The sequence below is a fragment of the Panulirus ornatus genome, chromosome 5, assembly GCF_036320965.1.
Source record: "Panulirus ornatus isolate Po-2019 chromosome 5, ASM3632096v1, whole genome shotgun sequence".
NCBI lineage: Eukaryota > Metazoa > Arthropoda > Malacostraca > Decapoda > Palinuridae > Panulirus > Panulirus ornatus.
This window is the reverse complement of record NC_092228.1, coordinates 17,438,893-17,463,000: the sequence shown is the minus strand read 5'-3', so window position 1 is coordinate 17,463,000 and position 24,108 is coordinate 17,438,893. Positions and strand designations below refer to the sequence as shown.

At 48.8% G+C, this 24,108-nt stretch overlaps 1 long non-coding RNA gene across 1 annotated transcript in view; it reads left to right on the top strand.

The window, feature by feature from the left end:
- LOC139746736 (uncharacterized) overlaps window positions 1–24,108 on the top strand; it is an 814,741-nt gene that overhangs the window by 248,858 nt on the left and 541,775 nt on the right. The window contains exon 2 of the long non-coding RNA XR_011712212.1: window positions 22,543–22,949. This is a non-coding gene — a long non-coding RNA (uncharacterized lncRNA). The remainder of the gene's footprint in view (window positions 1–22,542; window positions 22,950–24,108) is intronic.

The following is a 24,108-nucleotide window of genomic DNA, read 5'->3' as shown; positions in this document are numbered from 1 at the left end:
ATACCTAGAAGGTGCGAAACGACAGATGCCATTCTAGGAGGAACAGTCTCTCTCTCTCTCTCTCTCTCTCTCTCTCTCTCTCTCTCTCTCTCTCTCTCTCTCTCTCTCTCTCTCTCTCTCCCCCTCAGGAGGATCAGGACATGCCAAGAGTGTTTTGGTTCTGATCTGATCTTGGTCTCAGGATGACGAGCCTGGTCTTGCCTCGCCCACCACACCGCACCACACCTCCATGTCAGGAGACGGTGTCCACTTGTCCTCCACATCTGTTGACGGAATTCACTCTCCCACCCCGTGTCTTGAGACGAAGTTCCACCGTCTTTCATGTCTGGAGATGGAGTCAATTGACCTCCATATCTTGAGACGAAGTTCCACTGTCCTTCACGTGTGGAGATGGAGTCATTTGACCTCCATATCTTGAGACGGACTTCAGAGTACACTCGGCGTGTGGTGGTGGTGGTGCCGCCTGGCTGTGTGATGTCAGAGGCCCGCTCCTCCCGGTGATGAACGGGAAGGCAGTGTTGAGGAGATGGTGGAGCAAACGGAGAGATGCGCCGGTGGGAAGTGTCTCTTGATGCGTTGATGGATGCCGCTGTAAAAAGGGTCATCCACCGAGATGAAATGGAATGGAAATAGGTCATCCACTGAGATGAAGTAGAAGACAGTAATGCCGTTGGAAGTCCACAAGGCTGGGTAAGAAGACTGGAAGACAGTGATGTCAGTGGAACTTGTTTGCTTGAGAGGAATGGAAGACAATGATGTCAGTGGAACTTGTTTGCTTTAGAGGAATGGAAGACAGTGATGTCAGTGGAACTTGTTTGCTTGAAAGGAATGGAAGACAGTGATGTCAGTGGAACTTGTTTGCTTGAGAGGAATGGAAGACAATGATGAAAGTGGGACTTGTTTGCTTAAGAGGAGTGGAAGACAATGATGCCAGTGGAACTTGTTTACCTCTGTAAGAAAATGGGGAGAAAATAACTTTGTGCCACTGCCAGCCGGAGAGAAGGATGGTCACCAGCTTGGTGAGGGACCGAGTCGTGAAGGCGGAGGGACGGACGCACACACACACACGAGAAGCTCTGATGACAAGACGAGGGACGCCCGTGGTAGAGGCGGAGGGTCAGGGGAACATCATGGGTCGGCGGAGGTGGCAGACATTTAGATCTTCCCAGGTGTATGGTGAGGAGGAGGAGGAGGAGGAAGAGGAGGGTTACTAGGTGTATGGTGAGGAGGAGGAGGGTTACCAGGTGTATGGTGAGGAGGAGGAGGAGGAGGAAGAGGAGGGTTACTAGGTGTATGGTGAGGAGGAGGAGGGTTACCAGGTGTATGGTGAGGAGGAGGAGGAGGAGGAGGGTTACCAGGTGTATGGTGAGGAGGAGGAGGGTTACCAGGTGTATGGTGATGATGATGGGGAGGAGGAGGAGGAGGTGAGGATCAGATCACCAGGTGTACACTGATAAGGCTGTGGTTGGTGTGGCTGTGGCTCCGACAGCCTCCCTTCCTGTGGCTGTGGCTCCGACAGCCCTCCCTTCCTGTGGCTGTGGCTCCGACAGCCTCCCTTCCTGTGGCTGTGGCTCCGACAGCCTCCCTTCCTGTGGCTGTGGCTCCGACAGCCCTCCCTTCCTGTGGCTGTGGCTCCGACAGCCTCCCTTCCTGTGGCTGTGGCTCCGACAGCCTCCCTTCCTGTGGCTGTGGCTCCGACAGCCCCCCTTCCTGTGGCTGTGGCTCCGACAGCCCCCCTTCCTGTGGCAGTGGCTCCGACAGCCTCCCTCTCTGTGGCTATGGCTGATCTGGTGGACATGTGTCCCCCTGGGGAGTGGACAGCACGTCCCCTGGGGTATGATGGCCGGGCGTTTAGTCTCCTCCTTGAGGGTCAAGGGAACAGAGATAGTGTCATCACCATCCAGGGAGGCGTAAGTGTGTGTGTGCTCAAGGGTCGTACCCTCGTGCTCAAGGGGTCGCAACATCGCACTCAAAGGAGCTCGTACCGTCCTGGTCGTCGGCCCGCACCACACACACACACACACACACACACACACACACACACACGCGCAGCCATCAATAAACGCCGGCAAAGCAGTTAAACATCATCAGCAAACTCGCTCACCGACCTCACTCCGGCGGCGCGCCGCAGCCAACATGAGGGAGGGAGTGAGGGGGCGCACGCACCCCCGCCATCACAATGGCCACTTGAGCCGCCCTGCCCCCCCGAACGTGCCACTACCCGCGACCACCACTAACCCCCTGCCCACCCCAACAGTACGGGCTTTGAGAAGGTACGTACAACCACAGTCATCATCTCTCGTATGTGGTTGACAACGCTCCTCTCTCTCTGACGCAAGGGGTCAGGCTGGGTTAAAGGTGAGGCAGCTGTATGTGTATCCAAGGGTCGTGCCTCCGAGGTCAAGGGTCGTTCCGCGGTGCTCAAGGGTCGTACCGCGGTGCTCAAGGGTCGTTCCGTCGTGATTAGGAATTTGACGATAGTTGTCATATATATATATATATATATATATATATATATATATATATATATATATATATATATATATATATATATATATATATATATATATATATATATTGGAGATCACAATTAAGCACATGATCAAGTAAATTCCATCTAATCCATGGGGAAAATGAAACACGATAAGTTCCCTAGTGCACTTTCGTGTAATGATCACATCATCAGGGGAGATACAAGAGAGAAATGTAACAGTCTTCCTTGTATATCGACTCACTGTTATATTTCCTGTTATCTCTCCTGATGTGATCATTACACGAAAGTGCACTTGGGAACTTGTTGTGTTTCATTTTCCCCGTGGATTAGATGGAATTTACTTGATCATGTGCTTAATTGTGATCTCCAATATATATATATATATATATATATATATATATATATATATATATATATATATATATATATATATATATATATATATATATGTATATATATATATATATATATATATATATATATATATATATATATATATATATATATATATATATATATATATTATCCCTTGATAATCCCTGGAAATGAGATGTTTGAGGACAATGTGTGGTGTGAGGTGGTTTGATCGAGTGAGTAACGTAAGGGTAAGAGAGATGTGTGGAAATAAAAAGAGCGTGGTTGAGAGAGCAGAAGAGGGTGTTTTGAAGTGGTTTGGGCACATGGAGAGAATGAGTGAGGAAAGATTGACCAAGAGGATATATGTGTCGGAGGTGGAGGGAACGAGGAGAAGAGGGAGACCAAATTGGAGGTGGAAAGATGGAGTGAAAAAGATTTTGTGTGATCGGGGCCTGAACATGCAGGAGGGTGAAAGGAGGGCAAGGAATAGAGTGAATTGGAGCGATGTGGTATACCGGGGTTGACGTGCTGTCAGTGGATTGAATCAAGGCATGTGAAGCGTCTGGGGTAAACCATGGAAAGCTGTGTAGGTATGTATATTTGCGTGTGTGGACGTATGTATATACATGTGTATGGGGGGGTTGGGCCATTTCTTTCGTCTGTTTCCTTGCGCTACCTCGCAAACTCGGGAGACAGCGACAAAGTATGATAAAATAAATAAATAGATAATTATCCCTGGGGATAGGGGAGAAAGAATACTTCCCACGTATTCCCTTCGTGTCGTAGAAGGCGACTAAAAGGGGAGGGAGCGGGGGGCTGGAAATCCTCCCCTCTCGCTTTTTTTTTTTTTTTTCAATTTTCCAAAAGAGGGAATAGAGAAGGGGGCCAGATGAGGATATTCCCTCAAAGGCCCAGTCCTCTGTTCTCAACACTACCTCGCTAATGCGGGAAATGGCGAATAGTATGAAAGAAAAGAAAAGATATATATATATATATATATATATATATATATATATATATATATATATATATATATATATATATATTACTAATGGACAAAACACCTCATTTGATAGAACAATCTCAAAAATAATATTTCGGTTGCCATCTGTCACCACATATCTCAACTCCACCTGCCAACCTTACGTTCAAATTAACATATTCATTTTCTCTTACTCTGTGCTAAATGGCTTTTGGGCGACTCATTGCAGGTTAATTGAGTCTCATAACGTCTTGCTTTATGGTCATAAAAAAAAAATAAATTAGGCAAGTTAGTTGACCGCTTAGATTTACGTAGCGAGCGAGGTTTGGCTACCATGAACACAAGTCATTTGATTACAAGTGGATTTATTGGGTAGACATCAGGTCGACTTGATGTTCGGCCGGCCGGTTGGCTTCTTGTTGACGGGTCACCTTTTGCTGGCTCACAGCGCCACACATTCTCTCTCTCTCTCTCTCTCTCTCTCTCTCTCTCTCTCTCTCTCTCTCTCTCTCTCTCTCTCTCTCTCTCTCTCTGGGCAAAATCTCGTTGTCCCCCCCCCCCTCTCTCTCTCTCTCTCTCTCTCTCTCTCTCTCTCTCTCTCTCTCTCTGGGCAAAATCTCGTTGACCCTCCCAATCCTCTCTCTCTCTCTCTCTCTCTCTCTCTCTCTCTCTCTCTCTCTCTCTCTCTCTCTCTCTCTCTGGGCAAAATCTCGTTGACCCTCCCATCCTCTCTCTCTCTCTCTCTCTCTCTCTCTCTCTCTCTCTCTCTCTCTCTCTCTCTCTCTCTCTCCCTCGTCCTGCGATATTTTTACCGCTTGGATAAGGTGTTGTTTAGGAGGGTTAAGCAGGCGTCACTCAAGCGCCAGCCGGACATGCATAATGGCCGCTCCAGTGTTTTTAATTCATGATAATTACACGAGCCGCCTTGGGCGTGCCCACCGACACGCATGTGAGACGTTGTATACCGAGGGAGGAGGGAGGACCTGGCTCATCAGAGCTGGGCTGGGCTGGCGCTCTCTCTCTCTCTCTCTCTCTCTCTCTCTCTCTCTCTCTCTCTCTCTCTCTCTCTCTCTCTCTCTCTCTCTCGTGTCCTGTATAATACTTGGAAGGTTATAACAACCATAAGAGCGTCTTTCATGTCTTCTTCCACGCAAGTGTCTTTTGATCCGTGTTTCCGGACGGCCACAGTATAGCATCGTCTTCCCCCGGCGTAGGCGAAGCCGTGGGACGAACGAACGTATGTCCTACTGATTGATCGCGTGGTCAATTAAGATGGTTTTTTTTTTTCTATGTCCATTTTGGATGACAGTCTCGAAAATGATCGTAGAGATGTTTGACGGCGCGTTGAAGTGTGGTGGTGTCGCGGGTGGGTGTGAGGTGGGTGGGCGGGAGTGAGGTGGGTGGATGGGTGGGTGAGTGGGTGGTTATAGTGTGTTCATGTTGTTCTCTGCCGTATACTCCATCCGCCGCCCGTATATCCGTATGACCCGTCGTCTTCAGTTACGTGTAGACGTCCTCAGTGATTTAAAAGCCTTGCTATACAAATGGGACGTAAGACAGGGCTAAAGAAAGAGAGGAGAAATAAGGAAGGGGAAGAGAACACCTGGTGAATAAGAGTCTGGGAAGAAGAATAGAAAACTTTCCTGTGTACTAAATATTTAAAAACGGGATAGACAGACAGATAGATAGATAGATAGATAGGTAGGTAGGTAGGTACGTAGGTAGGTAGGTAAGGAGAGAGAGAGAAAGAAAGTGAGAGAGAGAGAGAGAGAGAGAGAGAGAGAGAGAGAGAGAGAGAGAGAGAGAGAGAGAGAGAGAGAGAGAAGGTAGCGAAAAACCTACCTTCCCTTATTTTCTTGATATAGGCGGAGGTGGTCATGAGTGATGGGAGGGACGTCAAATCAAGACTGTAAAGTCCGGTAATCAGAGTAAGTATGGCTGGCGACCAACGTCGAAGTGATTGTCCCTGGCGCGGGGGAGGATGAGGGAGGTCTTGGTCACCTGATGTAGGAGAACCTAACCCACAGGGACAACGTAGTGTGTGTTCACGAGGTCAGGAGGGAGTGTGGACGTGTGTGTGTGTGTGTGACTGGACGTGTGTGTGGGTGTGGATGTGTGGGTTTGGGTGTGTGTGTGGACGTGTGGGCGTGTGTGTGTGTGGTTTTGTGTGGGTGTGTGTGTGGGTGTGTGGGTTTGGGTGTGTGTGTGTGTGGACGTGTGTGTGTGTGTGGGTGTGGGTGTGTGTGTGTGTGTGGGTTTGGGTGTGTGTGTGGACGTGTGTGTGTGTGTGTGTGTGTGTGTGTGTGTGTGTGGGTGTGTGGTTGTGTGTGTGTTTGTGTGTGTGTCTGGGTGTGTGGTTGTGTGTGTGTTTGGGTGTGTGTGTGGGTGTGTGGTTATTACGAGACCCACCATACACCCCGAAGTACACACCCCGTCTGGGAGTGAGCAGTAGGAGAGGAGGGGTAACAGGTGACCTTGATAGATGGATCGCCTGTTCGAGCGAGCGATCGCTGATGCTCGTTCACCAGTTTTAGAAAGATAGAGAGATAAGAATGAAAGATGAAAAGATAAGAAATGATATCTCTTTCAGTTTCCCTAACGATGGTGTAAGAGTGGTTTCTGATACCCGGTGACCTTTGACACGAAAAGTGTATTAGTCGTTTTACTTATGTTTACAAGTGTTTAAATCTCAAGTCGAAGAGAAACGTTCCGACTTACCCTCTCCCCCCCTTCCCCCCCTCACCTCACGAACGTTCATTTTGTTCGAAAAAAAATGTTTTTTTCCCCTTTCACAAATTCATTTTTAACCAAAGCCGTTTCTTCCAAACGTTTGTTTAAAAAATAAATCTTTTAAACGTTTATCACCCCTGTCGGGAAACGTTTGTCGAGTTTGTGATGACTGTGTTTGTTGGTAGATTTAAGAAAAACGTATTTTTTTGTTGTTGTTGTTGTTGTGTGTGTTGTTGAAAGTTCTACTGGTGTAAACTTACCTAAAAACAGTGTATTGTGTGTTCACTGGAATGGTTGATTTTTCCTTTTCAAACTAACGAATGGGAGGGAGAGGTTCTGGGGGGGGGCGGGGAAAGTGACGAACGAGAGAGAGAGAGAGAGAGAGAGAGAGAGAGAGAGAGAGAGAGAGAGAGAGAGAGAGAGATTCATTCTGGCAGTTCAGTGCTAGATCGCCATAAGCGCCTGAGGTCTACAATGCCGTTCTTGGCACTAGATTACCGTAGGCTTTTCCTCACTTATGCCATGCCCGGGAACTCTGGGGAGAGAGAGAGAGAGAGAGAGAGAGAGAGAGAGAGAGAGAGAGAGAGAGAGAGAGAGAGAGAGAGAGAACACCAGTGTGCCTCTGAGGCTTTTATGTGAAACAGAACGTCGGGGATCTGTTCGTAAGATGTTCGTTCGTGAGAAGGGGGGGAGGGGGGGTCCGTTCATTCGTAATTGGTCATAACGTAAGGAGTACGTTCGTTTGTTATGGGACTCTATCGTGAGTGGTTCTTTCGTTGTGATGGGTCGTAGTGTAAGAATACGTTCAGGAAAATTCATATATATATATATATATATATATATATATATATATATATATATATATATATATATATATATATATATATTTCTTTTCTTTTCTTTCAAACTATTCGCCATTTCCCGCATTAGCGAGGTAGCGTTAAGAACAGAGGACTGGGCCTTTAAGGGAATATCCTCACCTGGCCCCCTTCTCTGTTCCTTCTTTTGGAAAAATAAAAAAAAAAAAATAGGGGAGGATTTCCAGCCCCCCGCTCCCTTCCCTTTTAGTCGCCTTCTACGACACGCAGGGAATACGTGGGAAGTATTCTTTCTCCCCTATCCCCAGGGATATATATATATATATATATATATATATATATATATATATATATATATATATATATATATATATTATTTATCATATTTATAATAGATAATCGCTGTTTCCCGCGTCAGCGAGGTAGCGCCAGGAAACAGACGAAGAATGGCCCATTCACACACACACACACACACACACACACACACACACACACACACACACACACACACACACTAAATTTGTCTTTGTTTCAAAGGAGAATCCGATGAAATTCCTCACCTTAAGACAATTTTCGACCAAAATCTCTTATTATGCAAATCACTGGACGCGGTGAGCAACCACACCAGCCATTATTGAAGATGGCACTTGGGCTGGGTCGTGGTTATCCCAGGTGTGGTGGTGTGTGTGAACCACCCCTCCATTGCTCATGTTACGCAACAGACGATGGCTAACGATACATTTCTCATTTATTCATGAGAGCGGTGTAGCCAGCCCACCCTCATTATTCAGAGGGATAATTAACTTATGCTCTAATTGTTGTAGACGATAGATGGAGTAGATATCCCGTCAATCGTTCGTGTACGGCGTGTTGTAACGACCCTTGAACACGACGGGGGGGGGAACCTATCCATGGCCCTCGACGATGGAACGACCCCATTAAGTGAGGTCAGGTCAGGTCAGGTCAAATAGCCCCTTCCCTCCCTCCCCGTCCGTTAGACCCCCAGGTCGTACCGCCGTGCTCGGGGATCGCACCGGTCGTGTCCACGTGCCGTACGTACGTATGTACCTACGGCCCTCCCTCCGTCCCTCCGTCGTACACACGCCCCTGGGTGGGGAATTCGTTCTCCACCTCCTTCGCCCCGCTACACCACAGGCTGTACACACCTCCCGTGCGTCATTAGTACTCCCACTGTGCCACTGTTCGCATGTAAATGCCACCGGTTACTTTAACGTGAATAATTCATAGACGCCGAATTAACCAACTTGTTGCGGATAATCAAGATCTCATAAGTCTGGCGTGGGAGGGACGGACGGAGGGAGGGAGGGGTGGAAATCTCGATCCTCCACAGAGATAACGTGGAGGGTAGTGGAGTCGTGTGGTTCATTATCTTGTGGATGGTGGTTTCGTTCTGGCGTAAGTCGGTCGAGAGAGAGGGAGGGTGGTGGTGGTGGTGGGGGGGTAGGGGTGGGAGGGGGGAGACTTCTCGTCAGGTGGGGAGGGGGGGGGGGGTTCGTAAGTCGTACTCGGAGTTTTTTTTTTTGGTCGGGTGTGGAGCGGAATGTGGACGACTTGGGGTGACGAGGACGACTTGGATTGGAGGAGGAGGACGACTTGGGGCGACGAGGACGACTTGGAGCGACGAGGACGACTTGAAGCGAGAAGGACGACTTAGAGCGGAATGTGGACGACTTGGGGCGAGGAGGACGACTTAGGGCGAGGAGGACGACTTGGAGCGACGAGGACGACTTGAAGCGAAGAGGACGACTTGGAGCGAAGGAGGACGACTTGGGGCGAGGAGGACGACTTGGAGCGGAGGAGGACGACCTGGGATGTCATTTCGTTCAGTATGTACGAGCGCGGAGTGAAGTTACCACGACCCTCCTGAACACGACGGGCACGACCCCTGGGTGTTGTGGCTTATGTCGTCGTCGTCGTACGCTAAGCGGTGTTATACCGCCGACGGGTCGTACCGTCGTACGCAAGGGTGTGAAGGGGGGAAGGGGCTTGATGTACGACACTTCGTTTTCTGTCACTGGTTCCTGTACTGTTATCTGTCTGTTTCAACTATCTGTAGAGAACGGGAAGAGAGGGGATGGTGGTGCTAGAGAACGGGAAGAGAGAGGGTGGTGGTGATAGAGAACGGGAGGAGAGAGGGTGGTGGTGATAGAGAACGGGAAGAGAGAGAGAGAGAGAGAGAGAGAGAGAGAGAGAGAGAGAGAGAGAGAGAGAGAGAGAGAGGTGCTAGAGAACGGGAAGAGAGAGAGGTTGGTGCTAGAGAACGGGAAGAGAGGGGATGGTGGTGCTAGAGAACGGGAGGAGAGAGGGTGGTGGTGATAGAGAACGGGAAGAGAGAGAGAGAGAGAGAGAGAGAGAGAGAGAGAGAGAGAGAGAGAGAGAGAGAGAGAGAGAGATGGGAAGGTGATAGAGAACGGGAAGAGAGGAGGGGGGTTAGGTGTGCTCGACTTGGAGAGGGGGCGCCCTCTCCCGTCCCCCCACTATGCTCTTTGAACATGTCTGACACCGCGCCCCCCTCCACGTCCCTCCCCCCCCCCTCTTTTTACAGCACCTACATCCTGATAGATATTACAGTATCTACCTTGGGGGGGGGGGGGTTGGGGTTTATATGCGCACACGGTCCTGCGCAGCGGTTGACATTACGCCGTCGTTGTGAGCAACACCTGCGCCATCCGTCCAAGGTCCTCTCTCTCTCTCTCTCTCTCTCTCTCTCTCTCTCTCTCTCTCTCTCTCTCTCTCTCTCTCTCTCTCGTCGTGTCTGCCCCCGCGGGAGTGATCCAGACCCCGGATATATTTCCCTCTCTGGGGCCGTTGTTAATAAGGTCGGTTCACGATCATTTAGAAAGAGGAAAAGAGGGTTATGGAGGGTAGTGCTCGTTCAAAGGGGCAAAGTTAAGAGTCGGAGGGGCATGCGATCGCATTGACAGTCTCTCTCTCTCTCTCTCTCTCTCTCTCTCTCTCTCTCTCTCTCTCTCTCTCTCTCTCTCTCTCTCTCTCTCTCTCTCTCAGCCATTTTTCTCTCATCTTTATGTATACCTCTCTCTCTCTCTCTCTCTCTCTCTCTCTCTCTCTCTCTCTCTCTCTCTCTCTCTCTCTCTCTCTCTCGTCCATCGCTCGGCGTTTAAAGAGGCCATAGCAACTCTTAAGGTATGTGTGTGTGTGTGTGTGAGAGAGAGAGAGAGAGAGAGAGAGAGAGAGAGAGAGAGAGAGAGAGAGAGAGAGAGAGAGAGAGAGAGAGAGATTTCTCATTTTTGCCTCCCTCACCTTCTTTTCCTGGGCACGTGGGGGGAAGGAGGAGGGCAAGAAGGGTCTAAGTTGCAGGCCACCAAGGGCACGGGATTCGCACCCGTGTCCAACCAAATCTCGGTCGCCAGGCCTCGCAGGCACAGCCGGGGGTTTAACCCGTCATCATTTCGCGCCCGTCGACCCGCTGGCATAAGACGGTGCCAAGGAGAGGGTCGTATTGATGTCATTATCTCCGGTGGAGGTAATGAGCCGGGCTCGTGGGTGTTAGAACCCTCTGGATTTCAATCAGTAGCGCACGTGCACCAGATGGCGTGTGTAGCAGCCGCGGCTGACCAACCAGCGCGCGCCGACGCTCTGACCCACACCGGGCCAATCCCAGCGTGCTCGGTGCGCGCGAGCCGCTCTCGCCCTTGGGCGCCCCGGCCGTTCGGGTCATCACCGCGCTCCGTGGCGATTTTTGTGATGACTTTACCTCCTTTGTGTTTGTTAGAATGTGACGATGATAGGGATTAATGGCATGTTCTTTCGGGGGGTTGGAGAGCGAGGGGGATGTTGATAGTTTGGTTTCCATAATGGTGGAGACTTATGTACGATTCCGAGCGGGCAAGCCAATGGAAAGATGTGTACAGATCCAAAAAAAAATGAAATTCGTGTATGTTGTTTTGATCGGTTAAATTTTTTCGCATCATTGTAAGGCAGTTATGTGTTCAGAACCCTCTTAAGAGCACTGTGTAGCCCATATACACGAATTCCATTAATTTGTGTTATCAGTGCTTTGTGCTCGAGCGTAAATATGAATATTTTTTGTGTAATTTATCGTATCATGTGTTGGCGGTATTCAAATTCTTCTCGCGTCCATACCACAAACTACCAGCAGGGAAGACAAGGAATGGTTTATTAGATATCCAGATACGGGATTCGAACCTAGTGTTATCAAATATGAAAATCGATGGTTTATCTTTTAAAATTTCGATTTTCTTTCCTCTCTTTTATGGACACAAACTAAGCCCATCCCATTTTCCAGGATGGAGACACGTAATTTTCCAATTTGGGTCCATTATTTCCCCTCTTTCCCATTTAAACCTCTAACTCCTGGTTAAGAGCTGAACCCCATGTTATTTTTTGTAAAGCTAAAGCTGTATTCTATTTTATTCATTGGGTTTAATACCATGAATCATTTTCTTATATGCTAATGTCGTCAGATTTTTTTTTTGTGTGCGTGATTCCATCATTAATATTCTTTGGTATATTTTTAGATATACGAAACTTAGAAGTTCTGTATATTCTCAGATTAAAATCCATTTCAGTTTTTAAGGCCAGAAATTAGATTTTGTATATATATATATATATTTCCTCTGGTTTGTAAAGCCCATTTTGATGATTTTTGTAGGTTTCGAACCCGGCCATATTTAATTGGATAATCCTAACCCAGTCCAGTTCATTTTCTGAGATTTAAACCTGTCCTTGTTAATCATGTGGTTTAGCGCCACCTTTTGACCTTGATCTGGGAATTGACTCCCGACTTGTTTTTCTCAGGTTTTAACCCAGTTTAAAAAAATTTCAGCGATTGTTGATTTTTCTCATTTTACTTGGTGCAAAGACACCGTTATTGAGCGCTGAAGCACCTTGTGAGTTTGTGTGGGTAGTCATCATTAGTCTTAGTTCTAATCTGATCCAAATCCATTTGTAAGTTCATATATATATGGGATGCGCACCTCATCTCGGTCATATTGAAACACACAAAACATAGATTTTTAATTTTTATGGGTTCGGATCCCCGTATTATACGTGCATTTTCTTTTTTTGAGACTTTGTTATGATGTATATATTTTTCCTAGAATGGGAGAAGAAAAAAAGAAACAAACTCGTATTGTCTTTTTTTTTAGTTTTTTTTTTTTTTTAACATAATTTGTGTATTTTCTGAGATTTAAGCCACAATGCCATCAGAGAACCCTGAAGATATCGGACCCTGGGCATGTCTGCTGGCGGAGTTGGCCAATCCTGCTCACTTCCTCTCTCTCTCTCTCTCTCTCTCTCTCTCTCTCTCTCTCTCTCTCTCTCTCTCTCTCTCTCTCTCTCTCTCTCTCGTGTGTGTGTGTGTTTGTGTGTGTGTGTGTCTGACGAGGACGAAACCTTGAAAGGTACCCCCGCCGACAGCCAAGGACTGCTGGCTACATTCCTCCCCCCCCCCCCCCCCCCCCCCACAAATGTGCTCAGACTTACTGACTGCCGCTGCTGCTGCTGCTCCGTCTGGCAACGCCGGCTGTGATTTGTGGGTGTGTGTGTGTGTGTCTGTCCCGAGCGTGGCGGCGGCGGCGGCGGCGTCATCGACGGATCACGTGATGGCGTGGCAGTCATGCTATCCCCCCCTCCCCCCCCCCAGAGCAGCGGACGTGTTCATCTCAAAAAAAGAAAAAAAAAAATATGGCACCGATGGGGGTGGGGGGTTCTGTTGTCTGTTGTTCGTCGTACGCTCCGTAGCGGTCGGAGCTCTTCCGTCCCGCTTAGTTGAGGCGTCTGCGCGTGCGCGCGCGCGGGGAGGTGTGTGTGTGTGTGTGTGTGGGCGCGGAGGGGGGGGGGGGGGGTGACGTGTGCACGGATGGGTGTACGCGTTATGTAGCTGAATGTTTTGAGGACGGACGGTGTTACGTCCGGGTTCTCGTATATCGCTAGGCTAGGGCAAGTGGCGGTGGTGGTGGGGGGTTGTGGTGGTGGGTGAGGTGGGTTGTTGTTTACGCCAGCGTGGCCAGGCGCGGTGTGGTGTGGTGTGGTGGTAGGTGGGTGGGTGGGTGGATGGGGCGATGGTAGTAATTGTTTTGGTGGTGGCTCGTGTTGCCATGAACCTTGATGGTTATCATGGTAGAGTGTTAATGGTTAGTTACAGTTGGCTCTCAGGGTAATTACAGCTGTTGTTGTTGGCTTTGATGGTGTTTATGGCTGCCATTGTTGGCTTTGGTGATGTTTATGGCTGCCATTGTTGGCTTTGATGGTGTTTATGGCTACCATTGCTGGCTTTGATGGTGTTTATGGCTGCCATTGCTGGCTTTGATGGTGTTTATGGCTGCCATTGTTGGCTTTGATGGTGTTTATGGCTGCCATTGCTGGCTTTGATGGTGTTTATGGCTGCCATTGCTGGCTTTGATGGTGTTTATGGCTGCCATTGTTGGCTTTGATGGTGTTTATGGCTGCCATTGTTGGCTTTGATGGTGTTTATGGCTGCCATTGTTGGCTTTGATGGTGTTTATGGCTGCCATTGTTGGCTTTGATGGTGTTTATGGCTGCCATTGTTGGCTTTGATGGTGTTTATGGCTGCCATTGTTGGCTTTGGTGGTGTTTATGGCTGCCATTGTTGGCTTTGATGGTGTTTATGGCTGCCATTGCTGGCTTTGATGGTGTTTATGGCTGCCATTGTTGGCTTTGATGGTGTTTATGGCTGCCATTGTTGGCTTTGATGGTGTTTATGGCTGCCATTGCTGGCTTTGATGGTGTTTATGGCTGCCATTGTTGGCTTTGGTGGTGTTTATGGCTGCCATTGCTGGCTTTAATGGTGTTTATGGCTGCCATTATTGGCTTTGATGGTGTTTCTGGCTGCCATTGTTGGCTTTGGTGGTGTTTATGGCTGCCATTGTTGGCTTCGATGGTGTTTATGGCTGCCATTGCTGGCTTTAATGGTGTTTATGGCTGCCATTGTTGGCTTTGGTGGTGTTTATGGCTGCCATTGTTGGCTTTGATGGTGTTTATGGCTGCCATTGTTGGCTTTGATTGTGTTTATGGCTGCCATTGTTGGCTTTGGTGGTGTTTATGGCTGCCATTGTTGGCTTTGGTGGTGTTTATGGCTGCCATTGTTGGCTTTCGTGGTGTTTATGGCTGCCATTGCTTGCTTTGATGGTGTTTATGGCTGCCATTGTTGGTTTTGATTGTGTTTATGGATGCCATTGTTGGCTTTGATGGTGTTTATGGTTGCCATTGTTGGCTTTGGTGGTGTTTATGGCTGCCATTGTTGGCTTTGATGGTGTTTATGGCTGCCATTGTTGGCTTTGATGGTGTTTATGGCTGCCATTGCTGGCTTTGATTGTGTTTATGGCTGCCATTGCTGGCTTTGGTGGTGTTTATGGCTGCCATTGCTGGCTTTGGTGGTGTTTATGGCTGCCATTGTTGGCTTTGGTGTTGTTTATGGCTGCCATTGCTGGCTTTGGTGGTGTCTATGGCTGCCATTGCTGGCTTTGGTGGTGTTTATGGCTGCCATTGTTGGCTTTGGTGGTGTTTATGGCTACCATTGCTGGCTTTGATTGTGTTTATGGCTGCCATTGTTGGCTTTTGTGGTGTTTATGGCTGCCATTGCTTGCTTTGATGGTGTTTATGGCTGCCATTGTTGGCTTTGATGGTGTTTATGGCTGCCATTGTTGGCTTTCGTGGTGTTTATGGCTGCCATTGCTTGCTTTGATGGTGTTTATGGCTGCCTTGTTGGCTTTGATGGTGTTTATGGCAGCCATTGTTGGCTTTGATTGTGTTTATGGCTGCCATTGTTGGCTTTGATGGTGTTTATGGCTGCCATTTGTTGGCTTTGTGTTGTTTTGTCTGCCATTGCTGGTTTGTGGTGTCTATGGGGGGGGGTTGCCATTGCTGGCTTTGGTGGTTTGGTTTTGGCTGCCATTGTTGGCTTTGGTGGTGTTTATGGCTTACCATTGCTGGCCTTGATTGCGTTTATGGCTGCCCATTGTTGGCTTTTGTGGTGTTTATTGGCTGCACATGCTGCTTTGATGGTGTTTTTTTTATGGCTGCCTTTGTTGGCTTACTTTGATGGTGTTATGGCTTCATTGTGGCTTTCGGGGTGTTTATGGCTGCCATATGCTTGCTTTGATGGTGGTTTTGGCTGCCTTGTGGCTTTGATGGTGTTTATGGCAGCAGTGTGGCTTTATTGTGTTTATGGCTGCATTGTTGGCTCTTGATGGTGTTTATGGCTGCCATTGTTGGCTTTGCTGGTGTTTATGGCTGCCTTGGTGGCTTTGATGGTGTTTATGGCTGCCATTGTTGGCTTTGGTGGTGTTTATGGCTGCCAATGTTGGCTTTCGTGGTGTTTATGGCTGCCATTGCTGGCTTTGATTGTGTTTATGGCTGCCATTGTTGGCTTTGGTGGTGTTTATGGCTGCCATTGTGGCTTTCGTGGTGTTTATGGGCTGCCATTGCTGGCTTTGATGGTGCTTATGGCTGCCATTGTTGGCTTTGATGGTGTTTATGGCTGCCATTGCTGGCTTTGATGGTGTTTATGGCTGCCATTGTTGGCTTTGATGGTGTTTATGGCTGCCATTGTTGGCTTTGATGGTGTTTATGGTAGCCGTTGTTGGCTTTAATGGTATTTATGGCTGCCATTGTTGGCTTTGATGGTGTTTATGGCAGCCGTTGTTGGCTTTGATGGTGTTTATGGCTGCCATTGTTGGCTTTGATGGTGTTTATGGCTGCCATTGTTGGCTTTGGTGGTGTTTATGGCTGCCATTGCTGGCTTTGATGGTGTTTATGGCTGCCATTGTTGGCTTTGATGGTATTTATGGCTGCCATTGTTGGCTTTGATGGTGTTTATGGCTGCCATTGCTTGCTTTGATTGTGTTTATGTCTGCCATTGTTGGCTATGATGGTGTTTATGGCTGCCATTGCTGGCTTTGATGGTGTTTATGGCTGCCATTGTTGGCTTTGATGGTATTTATGGCTGCCATTGTTGGCTTTGATGGTGTTTATGGCTGCCATTGCTTGCTTTGATTGTGTTTATGTCTGCCATTGTTGGCTATGATGGTGTTTATGGCTGCCATTGCTGGCTTTGATGGTGTTTATGGCTGCCATTGTTGGCTTTGATGGTGTTTATGGCTGCCATTGCTTGCTTTGATGGTGTTTATGGCTGCCTTGGTGGCTTTGGTGGTGTTTATGGCTGCCACTGTTGGCTTTGATGGTGTTTATGGCTGCCATTGTTGGCTTTGATGGTGTTTATGACTGCCATTGTTGGCTTTGATGGTGTTTATGGCTGCCATTGTTGGCTTTGATGGTGTTTATGGCTGCCATTGTTGGCTTTGATGGTGTTTATGGCTGCCATTGTTGGCTTTGGTGGTGTTTATGGCTGCCATTGTTGGCTTTGATGGTGTTTATGGCTGCCATTGTTGGCTTTGATGGTGTTTATGGCTGCCATTGCTGGCTTTGATGGTGTTTATGGCTGCCATTGTTGGCTTTGATGGTGTTTATGACTGCCATTGTTGGCTTTGATGGTGTTTATGGCTGCCATTGTTGGCTTTGATGGTGTTTATGGCTGCCATTGTTGGCTTTGATGGTGTTTATGGCTGCCATTGTTGGCTTTGATGGTGTTTATGGCTGCCATTGTTGGCTTTGATGGTGTTTATGGCTGTCAGTGTTGGCTTTGATGATGGTTATGGTTATGGTTGTTGGCTTGGAAAATTTTGATGGTTGTTTTTGTTGACTGGGGAGGAGGCACCACTGGTTGTAGATGTGAGTATTGTAGATATTTTTTTTTTTCACGGAGGTCTTCACAGATAATCAATTATGCTCTGAGGCATGTTTAAATGACGTGGTTATTGTATTTTGGTTCTACATTCACCATCACCACTGCTGCTTTTCTCCACCTCAGTCATCATCACCACTTCTGTCCTTTTTCTCCAGCACAATCACCATCACCACTGCTGTCTTTCTCCACCAAAGTCACCATCACCTCTGCTGTCTTTCTCCACCACAACCACCATCACCTCGTCCGTCACAGCTTCCTCCCCCCCCCATTACCCCCCCAATATACCATAATGAACGAAGGCATCTCGTTAACAGTGAGCGTATCTGGAGTTGTGGGTGCCTCTGCCTTCATAACTCAGTCGCAAAGTAATTGAAGTATAATGCTTGGAATATTTATTGAGGGAGTTGATCTGTAGCACCAACCCCCCACCCACGAGACCCCGTGGTGGTGGAGACCAGACCGCCTGCCTCGCTCACAACCCGGGAGGTTGGCGTTTATATTCTTCTTTTTTTCTTGCAAGGAATCACAACAGGAGACAGGTCTGTGTGTGTGTGTGTGTGTGTGTGTGGAGGGTGTTGCAATACACAGCCCCAAGGAGGGTTTGCTGTGATCTAGCTCAGCCCTGGCTCCTCCCGAGATCGCTTCCCTCCCTCCCTCCTTCCCTCCCTCCCTCCCCCCCCCCCTCCCTTCCTTCACTCTCCTACCAACCCACCCAACCCGCCCACCTTCCACCCCCCACCCAACTCTCTCCTGTATGACTGAGTGGCCTTCCCCCAACCCCCCGCTCTCTCTCTCTCTCTCTCTCTCTCTCTCTCTCTCTCTCTCTCTCTCTCTCTCTCTCTCTCTCTATCTATCTATCTATCTATCTATCTCTCTCTCTCTATCTCTCTCTCTCTTTCCGTAAACCTCAGGTGTAATACGGATCATGTGTCTTTCTGCGCCTCATATGTATGTGTATGTGTGTCATAGCAGCGCGTTACATCCATGTGTACGCCGTGTATGTGTGTAGGTGCGTCCTGGTTACGCGCATGGCTCGTGTGTGTGTGTGTGTGTGTGTGTGTGTGTGTGTGTGTGTGTGTGTGTGTGCCAGCCGAGAGCAGTACACTGGGGGGCGCCTCACATGCACACACTCCCGCCTGTGTGGTTTTTGCGACTGTCGGTTCTGGTCTTAATTCATCCCTGCCCGTTGCAACTCATCAGTTCATTAAGTTGCAGGTTTCACTATTTATGTATGTAAGAACAGGCGTGTGTGTGTGTGTGTGTGTGTGTGTGTGTGTGTGTGTGTTACGGGGAGTGATTTTACGCTCGTGTTCTCCCCTCTTTCAACCTTGAATTGTCTACCATGTCTTTGTTACTATATATATATATATATATATATATATATATATATATATATATATATATATATATATATATATATATTTTAAACTTGATCGCCGTTTCCCGCGTCAGCGAGGTAGTGCCACGAAACAGACGAAGAATGGCCCATCCACTCATATGTGCACATGTATATATACACGCCCATACGCGTACATATACATATACATATACATATCAACATATACACATACGCAACCGTATACATATATACACATGTACATATTCATACTCGCTTTCCTTCATCCATTTCCGACGCCACCCTTCCCCACAGGAAATAGCATCGCCGCCTCCTGCGTGAGCGAGGTAGCGCCAGGAAAAACAAAACAGTCAAAAAGGCCACATTCGTTCACACTCGTCTCCATCTCTTATGTGTAATTCACCGACACCACAACTCCTTATCCACATGTAGGCCCCACAGACCTTTCCATGGTTTACCCCAGACGCTTCACATGCCCTGGTTCAGTCCACTGAAAGCACTTCAACCCTGGTATACCACATCGTTCCAATTCACCCTATTCCTTGCACACCTCTCACCCTCCTGCATGATCAGGCCCCGATTGCTCAAAATCTTTTTCACTTCATCCTTCCACCTCCAATTTGGTCTCCGCTTTTCCTTGTGTCCTGCACCTCTTTGTCAATCTTTCCTCACTCATTCTTCCCATATGTCGAAACCATTTCAAGACACCCTCTTCTGCTCTCTCAGCTACACTCTTTTTATTTCCACACATCTCTTTTACCCTTTCATTGCTTGCTCGATCAAACCACCTCACACCGCATATTGTCCTCAAACATTTCATTTCCAAGACACCCACCCTCCTCCTCTATAGCCCATGCCTCGCAACCATATAACATTGTTGGAACCACTATTCCTTCAAACATACCCATTTTTGCTTTCCGAGATAACGTTTTCGCCTTCCACACATTTTTCAACGCTCCCAGAACCTTCGCCCTCTCCTCCATCCTGTGACTCACTTCCGCTTCCATGGTTCCATCCGCTGCCAAATCCACTCCCAGATATCTAAAACACTTCACTTCCTCCAGCTTTTCTCCATTCAAACTTACCTCCCAACTGACTTGTCCCTCAACCATACTGAACCTAATAACCTTGCTCTTATTCACATTTACTCTCAGCTTTCTCCTTTCACACACTTTACCAAACTCAGTCACCAACTTCTGCAGTATCTCACCCGAATCAGCTACCATGGATACTCTCACATCTCGGTCTGGGAGCAAGCTACCTTATTGTTCCTCTGTTCAGTCAGGCTGTTGGAGGCTGCAGACTGCAGCGTGTAACTTACCCACCACATCCCGCTTGGTTTAGTACAATGTTCCTTATCTTTCTTGCGAACAGTTCATATGTCTGTCATTGATTTTGGGTCAGCGTTTTAAGGAATTTTAGGTCCTGGAGGATTAAGGTGTGTTTTGATATAATTGGTGGTTTTTTTTTTTTTTCTGTACGGAGTCTCCCGTGTTTGTGGCAACCATAGGGAGCAGTTCTCATAAGGAGACGTTGGGAGCTGTGTCTTTCGAGAGTTTCCAAAGTGTGGGTTGTGATATGTTTCCCGTCTGTGGTGTGGGGGAGTCCCTACTTAGTGCTCACAGTCGTGGCCAGGACCATAATTTGATTCTGAACAGATTTTTGCACCCTGACACCCTCATTCCTCCCGCTCTGAAGCGGGTGGTGACAGCACACGGCTGGAGCTCAGTCCTGGAGATCATAAACGCCTTGAACGATATCATCATATGTTTTGCGTCTCTCGTAGGGTCGTCGAAATCTAGTCTGCCGTGTCTGTTTTGAAGAGGGCGAGTGTGACTTCGCCGTGTTCGCTGAAGGTAAGGCCACCTGACGCAGTTTAACCCGAGGTGGAGTGTGGCTGTGGCCAACTGAGGTATTAACGTTTGTTTCCGATACCCCAACTTTGCCCTTACTGACCCAGATGCTGGTGGGGGAACCATCCCAGGTTGAGAGACGCCGCTGGAGGGGAGGGAACCATCCCAGGATGAGAGACGCCGCTGGGGGAGAGGGAACCATCCCAGGATGAGAGACGCCGCTGGGGGAGAGGGAACCATCCCAGGATGAGAGACGCCGCTGGGGGAGAGGGAACCATCCCAGGATGAGAGACGCCGCTGGGGGGAGGGAGGGAACCATCCCAGGATGAGAGACGCCGCTGGGGGAGAGGGAACCATCTCAGGAAGAGAGACGCCGCTGGGGGAGAGGACCATCCCAGGAAGAGAGACGCCGCTGGGGGGAGGGAGGGAACCATCCCCAGACGTGTGTATCTATATTTCCTGGCTTCCGTGTTGGTCGATGGCTCGTCATATTACTGTAAGTCATGGAGACAAGGGAGGCTACAGGGGTGAAGTGTCTGTTTATACCGTCGTAAGTCGCGCCTTAAACGGCCCCCGCCGCGGGAGCTCTGCTACTTCGCGACTTGACTATGCATGGAATCCCTCCGTTAAGGCCCATTGCTCCCTGTATGACGGCCCTGAGCGGAAAAACTCGTTTGAGCAGAGCGCTGGCTTCGTTTGAATAGGATTAGAATCGCTTAAGCATCATTGGATTCGTCCGGATGCGATTGGATTCGTTTAAAACACTGTTTTGGGTTCGTTCGAATGGGGCGGCGGGCTTCGATTCGTCGAGGCGCCGTCAGATTCACTGAAGCATTATTGGTTTCGTTTAATTAAAGCGGAGGGTGTGACACACACACGCACACGCACGCACGCACGCACGTGAATCCTCCCTCTCCCCAGACGGTACCTACAGAGAGGGAGCGGCAGCTGTTCGTGTCTTGAGGGATCCTGGCAGTGGAGGAGACCGGATCCGTTTAAAGAGAGGATTGAATTAATTCTGAAGCCTGATTCAGTCCGTTTAAGGTGAGTTGGGATTCCTGACGGCGCTCTTGGTGGGCAAGTACTCGCTAACGATCGCCCTGGCACCGACCCCCGCCCGTCTTGGGTCCGGGCCCGCCGCCACCGATGCTGCTGCTGCTGCTGCTGCCGCCACGGCTCCTCCCTCCTGAGGGAGGAAGGACAGAACACGGCTCCTCCCTCCTGAAGGAGGAAGGACAAGATACGGCTCCTTTCTCCTGGAGGTGGAAAGACAGGACACGGCTCCTCCCTCCTGAGGGATGAAGGACAGGACACTGTTCCTCCCTCCTGAAGGTGGAAGGACACGTCCTTTGGTAGGTGGCGTGTGTGTGTGTGTGTGTGTGTGTGTGTGTGTGTGTGTGTGTGCCGGGTCAGAGATCTACACAACACATGTGTTGATATCTCATGACATTTCCTCGTCAGTGGTTGATCCTGGGGGGTCACCGAGTTGAAGAAGAGGGTTCGTAGGTGTTTACTTTTCCCTTGAAATGTAAAGTTCCGAAAGTTTTTCGGTCAGGATTTTTCTTCTTTTTTTTTTCGTTGTAGACAGAGGCTCCAGCGAGGCCCCTGGACCTGTTCGGAAGTTTGGTGTCTGGCATAGTAAACACCGTAGCTACATTGGTGCTCAAGATTGGCTCGTGTACTGCAGGGACTGGCTAGCGTACTACAAGGATTGGCTAGTGTACTACAGGGATTCGCTCGTGTACTACAGGGATTGGCTAGGTTACTACAGGGATTTACTACTGTATTACAGGGATTGGCTAGTGGACTACAGGATTGGCTAGCGCACTACAGAGATTTACTACTGTATTATAGGGATGGGCTGGTGTACTACAGGGATTGGCCAGCGTACTACAGGGATTGGCTGGTACACTACAGACTTTTCATTTTGTTTTATTCAATGTTTTTTTCTCCTCTTACTCGTCCGTTTATCCGTAATCGAAACGAACTGTGTTATGCGCGCGTGCCACCAGCTGGCACACGCAGCACAATGCATGACGATAGACTGATGCCTCTCATTTATATAGACGTCATGTCTGTGATTTATATAGACGTCATGTCTGTGATTTATATGACGGAGTTTTTGCACACGCCTTTCACGTTTTCTTTATTCTGACTCATGATTTCTTTTCTGTTTCTGCAGGTGTTTGTGCGGAGGACAGACGGACGGAAGTCTCATGCGCGGTGACCGTCAGTACCGACCGTAGTGTCAGGTATAGTGCATCGTATAGTGAACTCTAGTGGTATACGCTCGAACAGTGTACTGTAAACGTGGATTTTAAGTAGTGACGGAGTGTGGTGAAGTGTTCGTTATAAGAGCGGGGGAACAAGTGAGTGTTCGTGAGGGAGAAGAACAACATTGAACTGGCGTAGCAATACGAACTCTGTCCTCAGAACGTGTTGAGAACCTGTGACAGACTTGGTCCCGGGCGTCCACGGCGCTATAGGGAAACACGTCTGCGACGGTGTAGGACACACACTTCCGTGACGCCAGAGGACATAGCCTTGGCCTGGATTGGAAGTGGCCTTAGTCTCCCTGGCCGACGATAGGTAAGTGCTGTGAACCGGTGACGTAACAGAGGTTTCTTACGACGCTGTGGGCGAGGCTGAGGTGCGACCTTTGGAACACGACGGTGCGCACGACCCCAGTTGTCGTGCAGGAGAGTCGTGACGTCATGCTCAGGTGGTGAGTGACCTCTGCCCCTCGGCCTACGATCTGTTTGTTGATCGGAACTTGTGTGATACAGGAAGAGAGAGAGAGAGAGAGAGAGAGAGAGAGAGAGAGAGAGAGAGAGAGAGAGAGAGAGAGAGAGAGAGAGAGAGAGAGATACACTGGTGTTGCCCCGTATCAATATGTTAATATGTTATATACGTACCATGTCTTAACCTTATGTATACACGTACATACATACACACCCCCACCTTACGCCAGGTACACATTCATCTGCCAGACTCAGAGGGGAGGATGAACAACTGGGTTTGCTGTGATTCGTCTGGATGCTGCCCCGTGTGGGACTCGAACCTCGGCCCGTTAGATTGCTAGATTGCAGCGCATATCACTATACTCCGGAAACTCGTATGTGTGTGTGTGTGTGTGTGTGTGTGTGTGTGTGTGTATGTGTGTTATTCTATTTCAAAGTCCCACACACAACTGTACATCATCCTTCAGCTGTGGATAATGTGTTCTGATCCGCATTTAGCAGTATAGCGACATGCTCAAGCTAGCGGACCCCCGACTGCTGCTAAACCATGAACTCCAGTGCTGACACACACTCGGCCGCACGTGAAGACTATAATGGCCCTCCAAGATCCTCCTCCTCCTCCTCCTCCTCACCTCGAGATGTCAGCGTTACCATAGGTGTCCAGCTGTGTTACTCACGCCCTGTGTCGTCCACCCTTCGACCTCAGTATCACCCCATCTTAGGTCGCCCGCGTGGAGGGTTTGAGATGCCCTCATGCAGGGAGTGTTGGTCAGGTCCCCTGCCGTGTTCTTCCCTAGTTGCCTTTTGAGTCGTGTCCTCCTCCTCCTCCTCCGCCTCCTCCTCCCGTGTGGTCCATCCTGATCGTGCGCCCTCACCTGCCGGGCGAGGAGGAGGAGGCTCTTTGATCATCATGGCAACGCTCACACCGCCGGCGGGAGGTGCAGGAACTGGAGGTAGTGGGGCAGTGATCACAGCGACCTCCTCTCCTACCACACACACACACACAC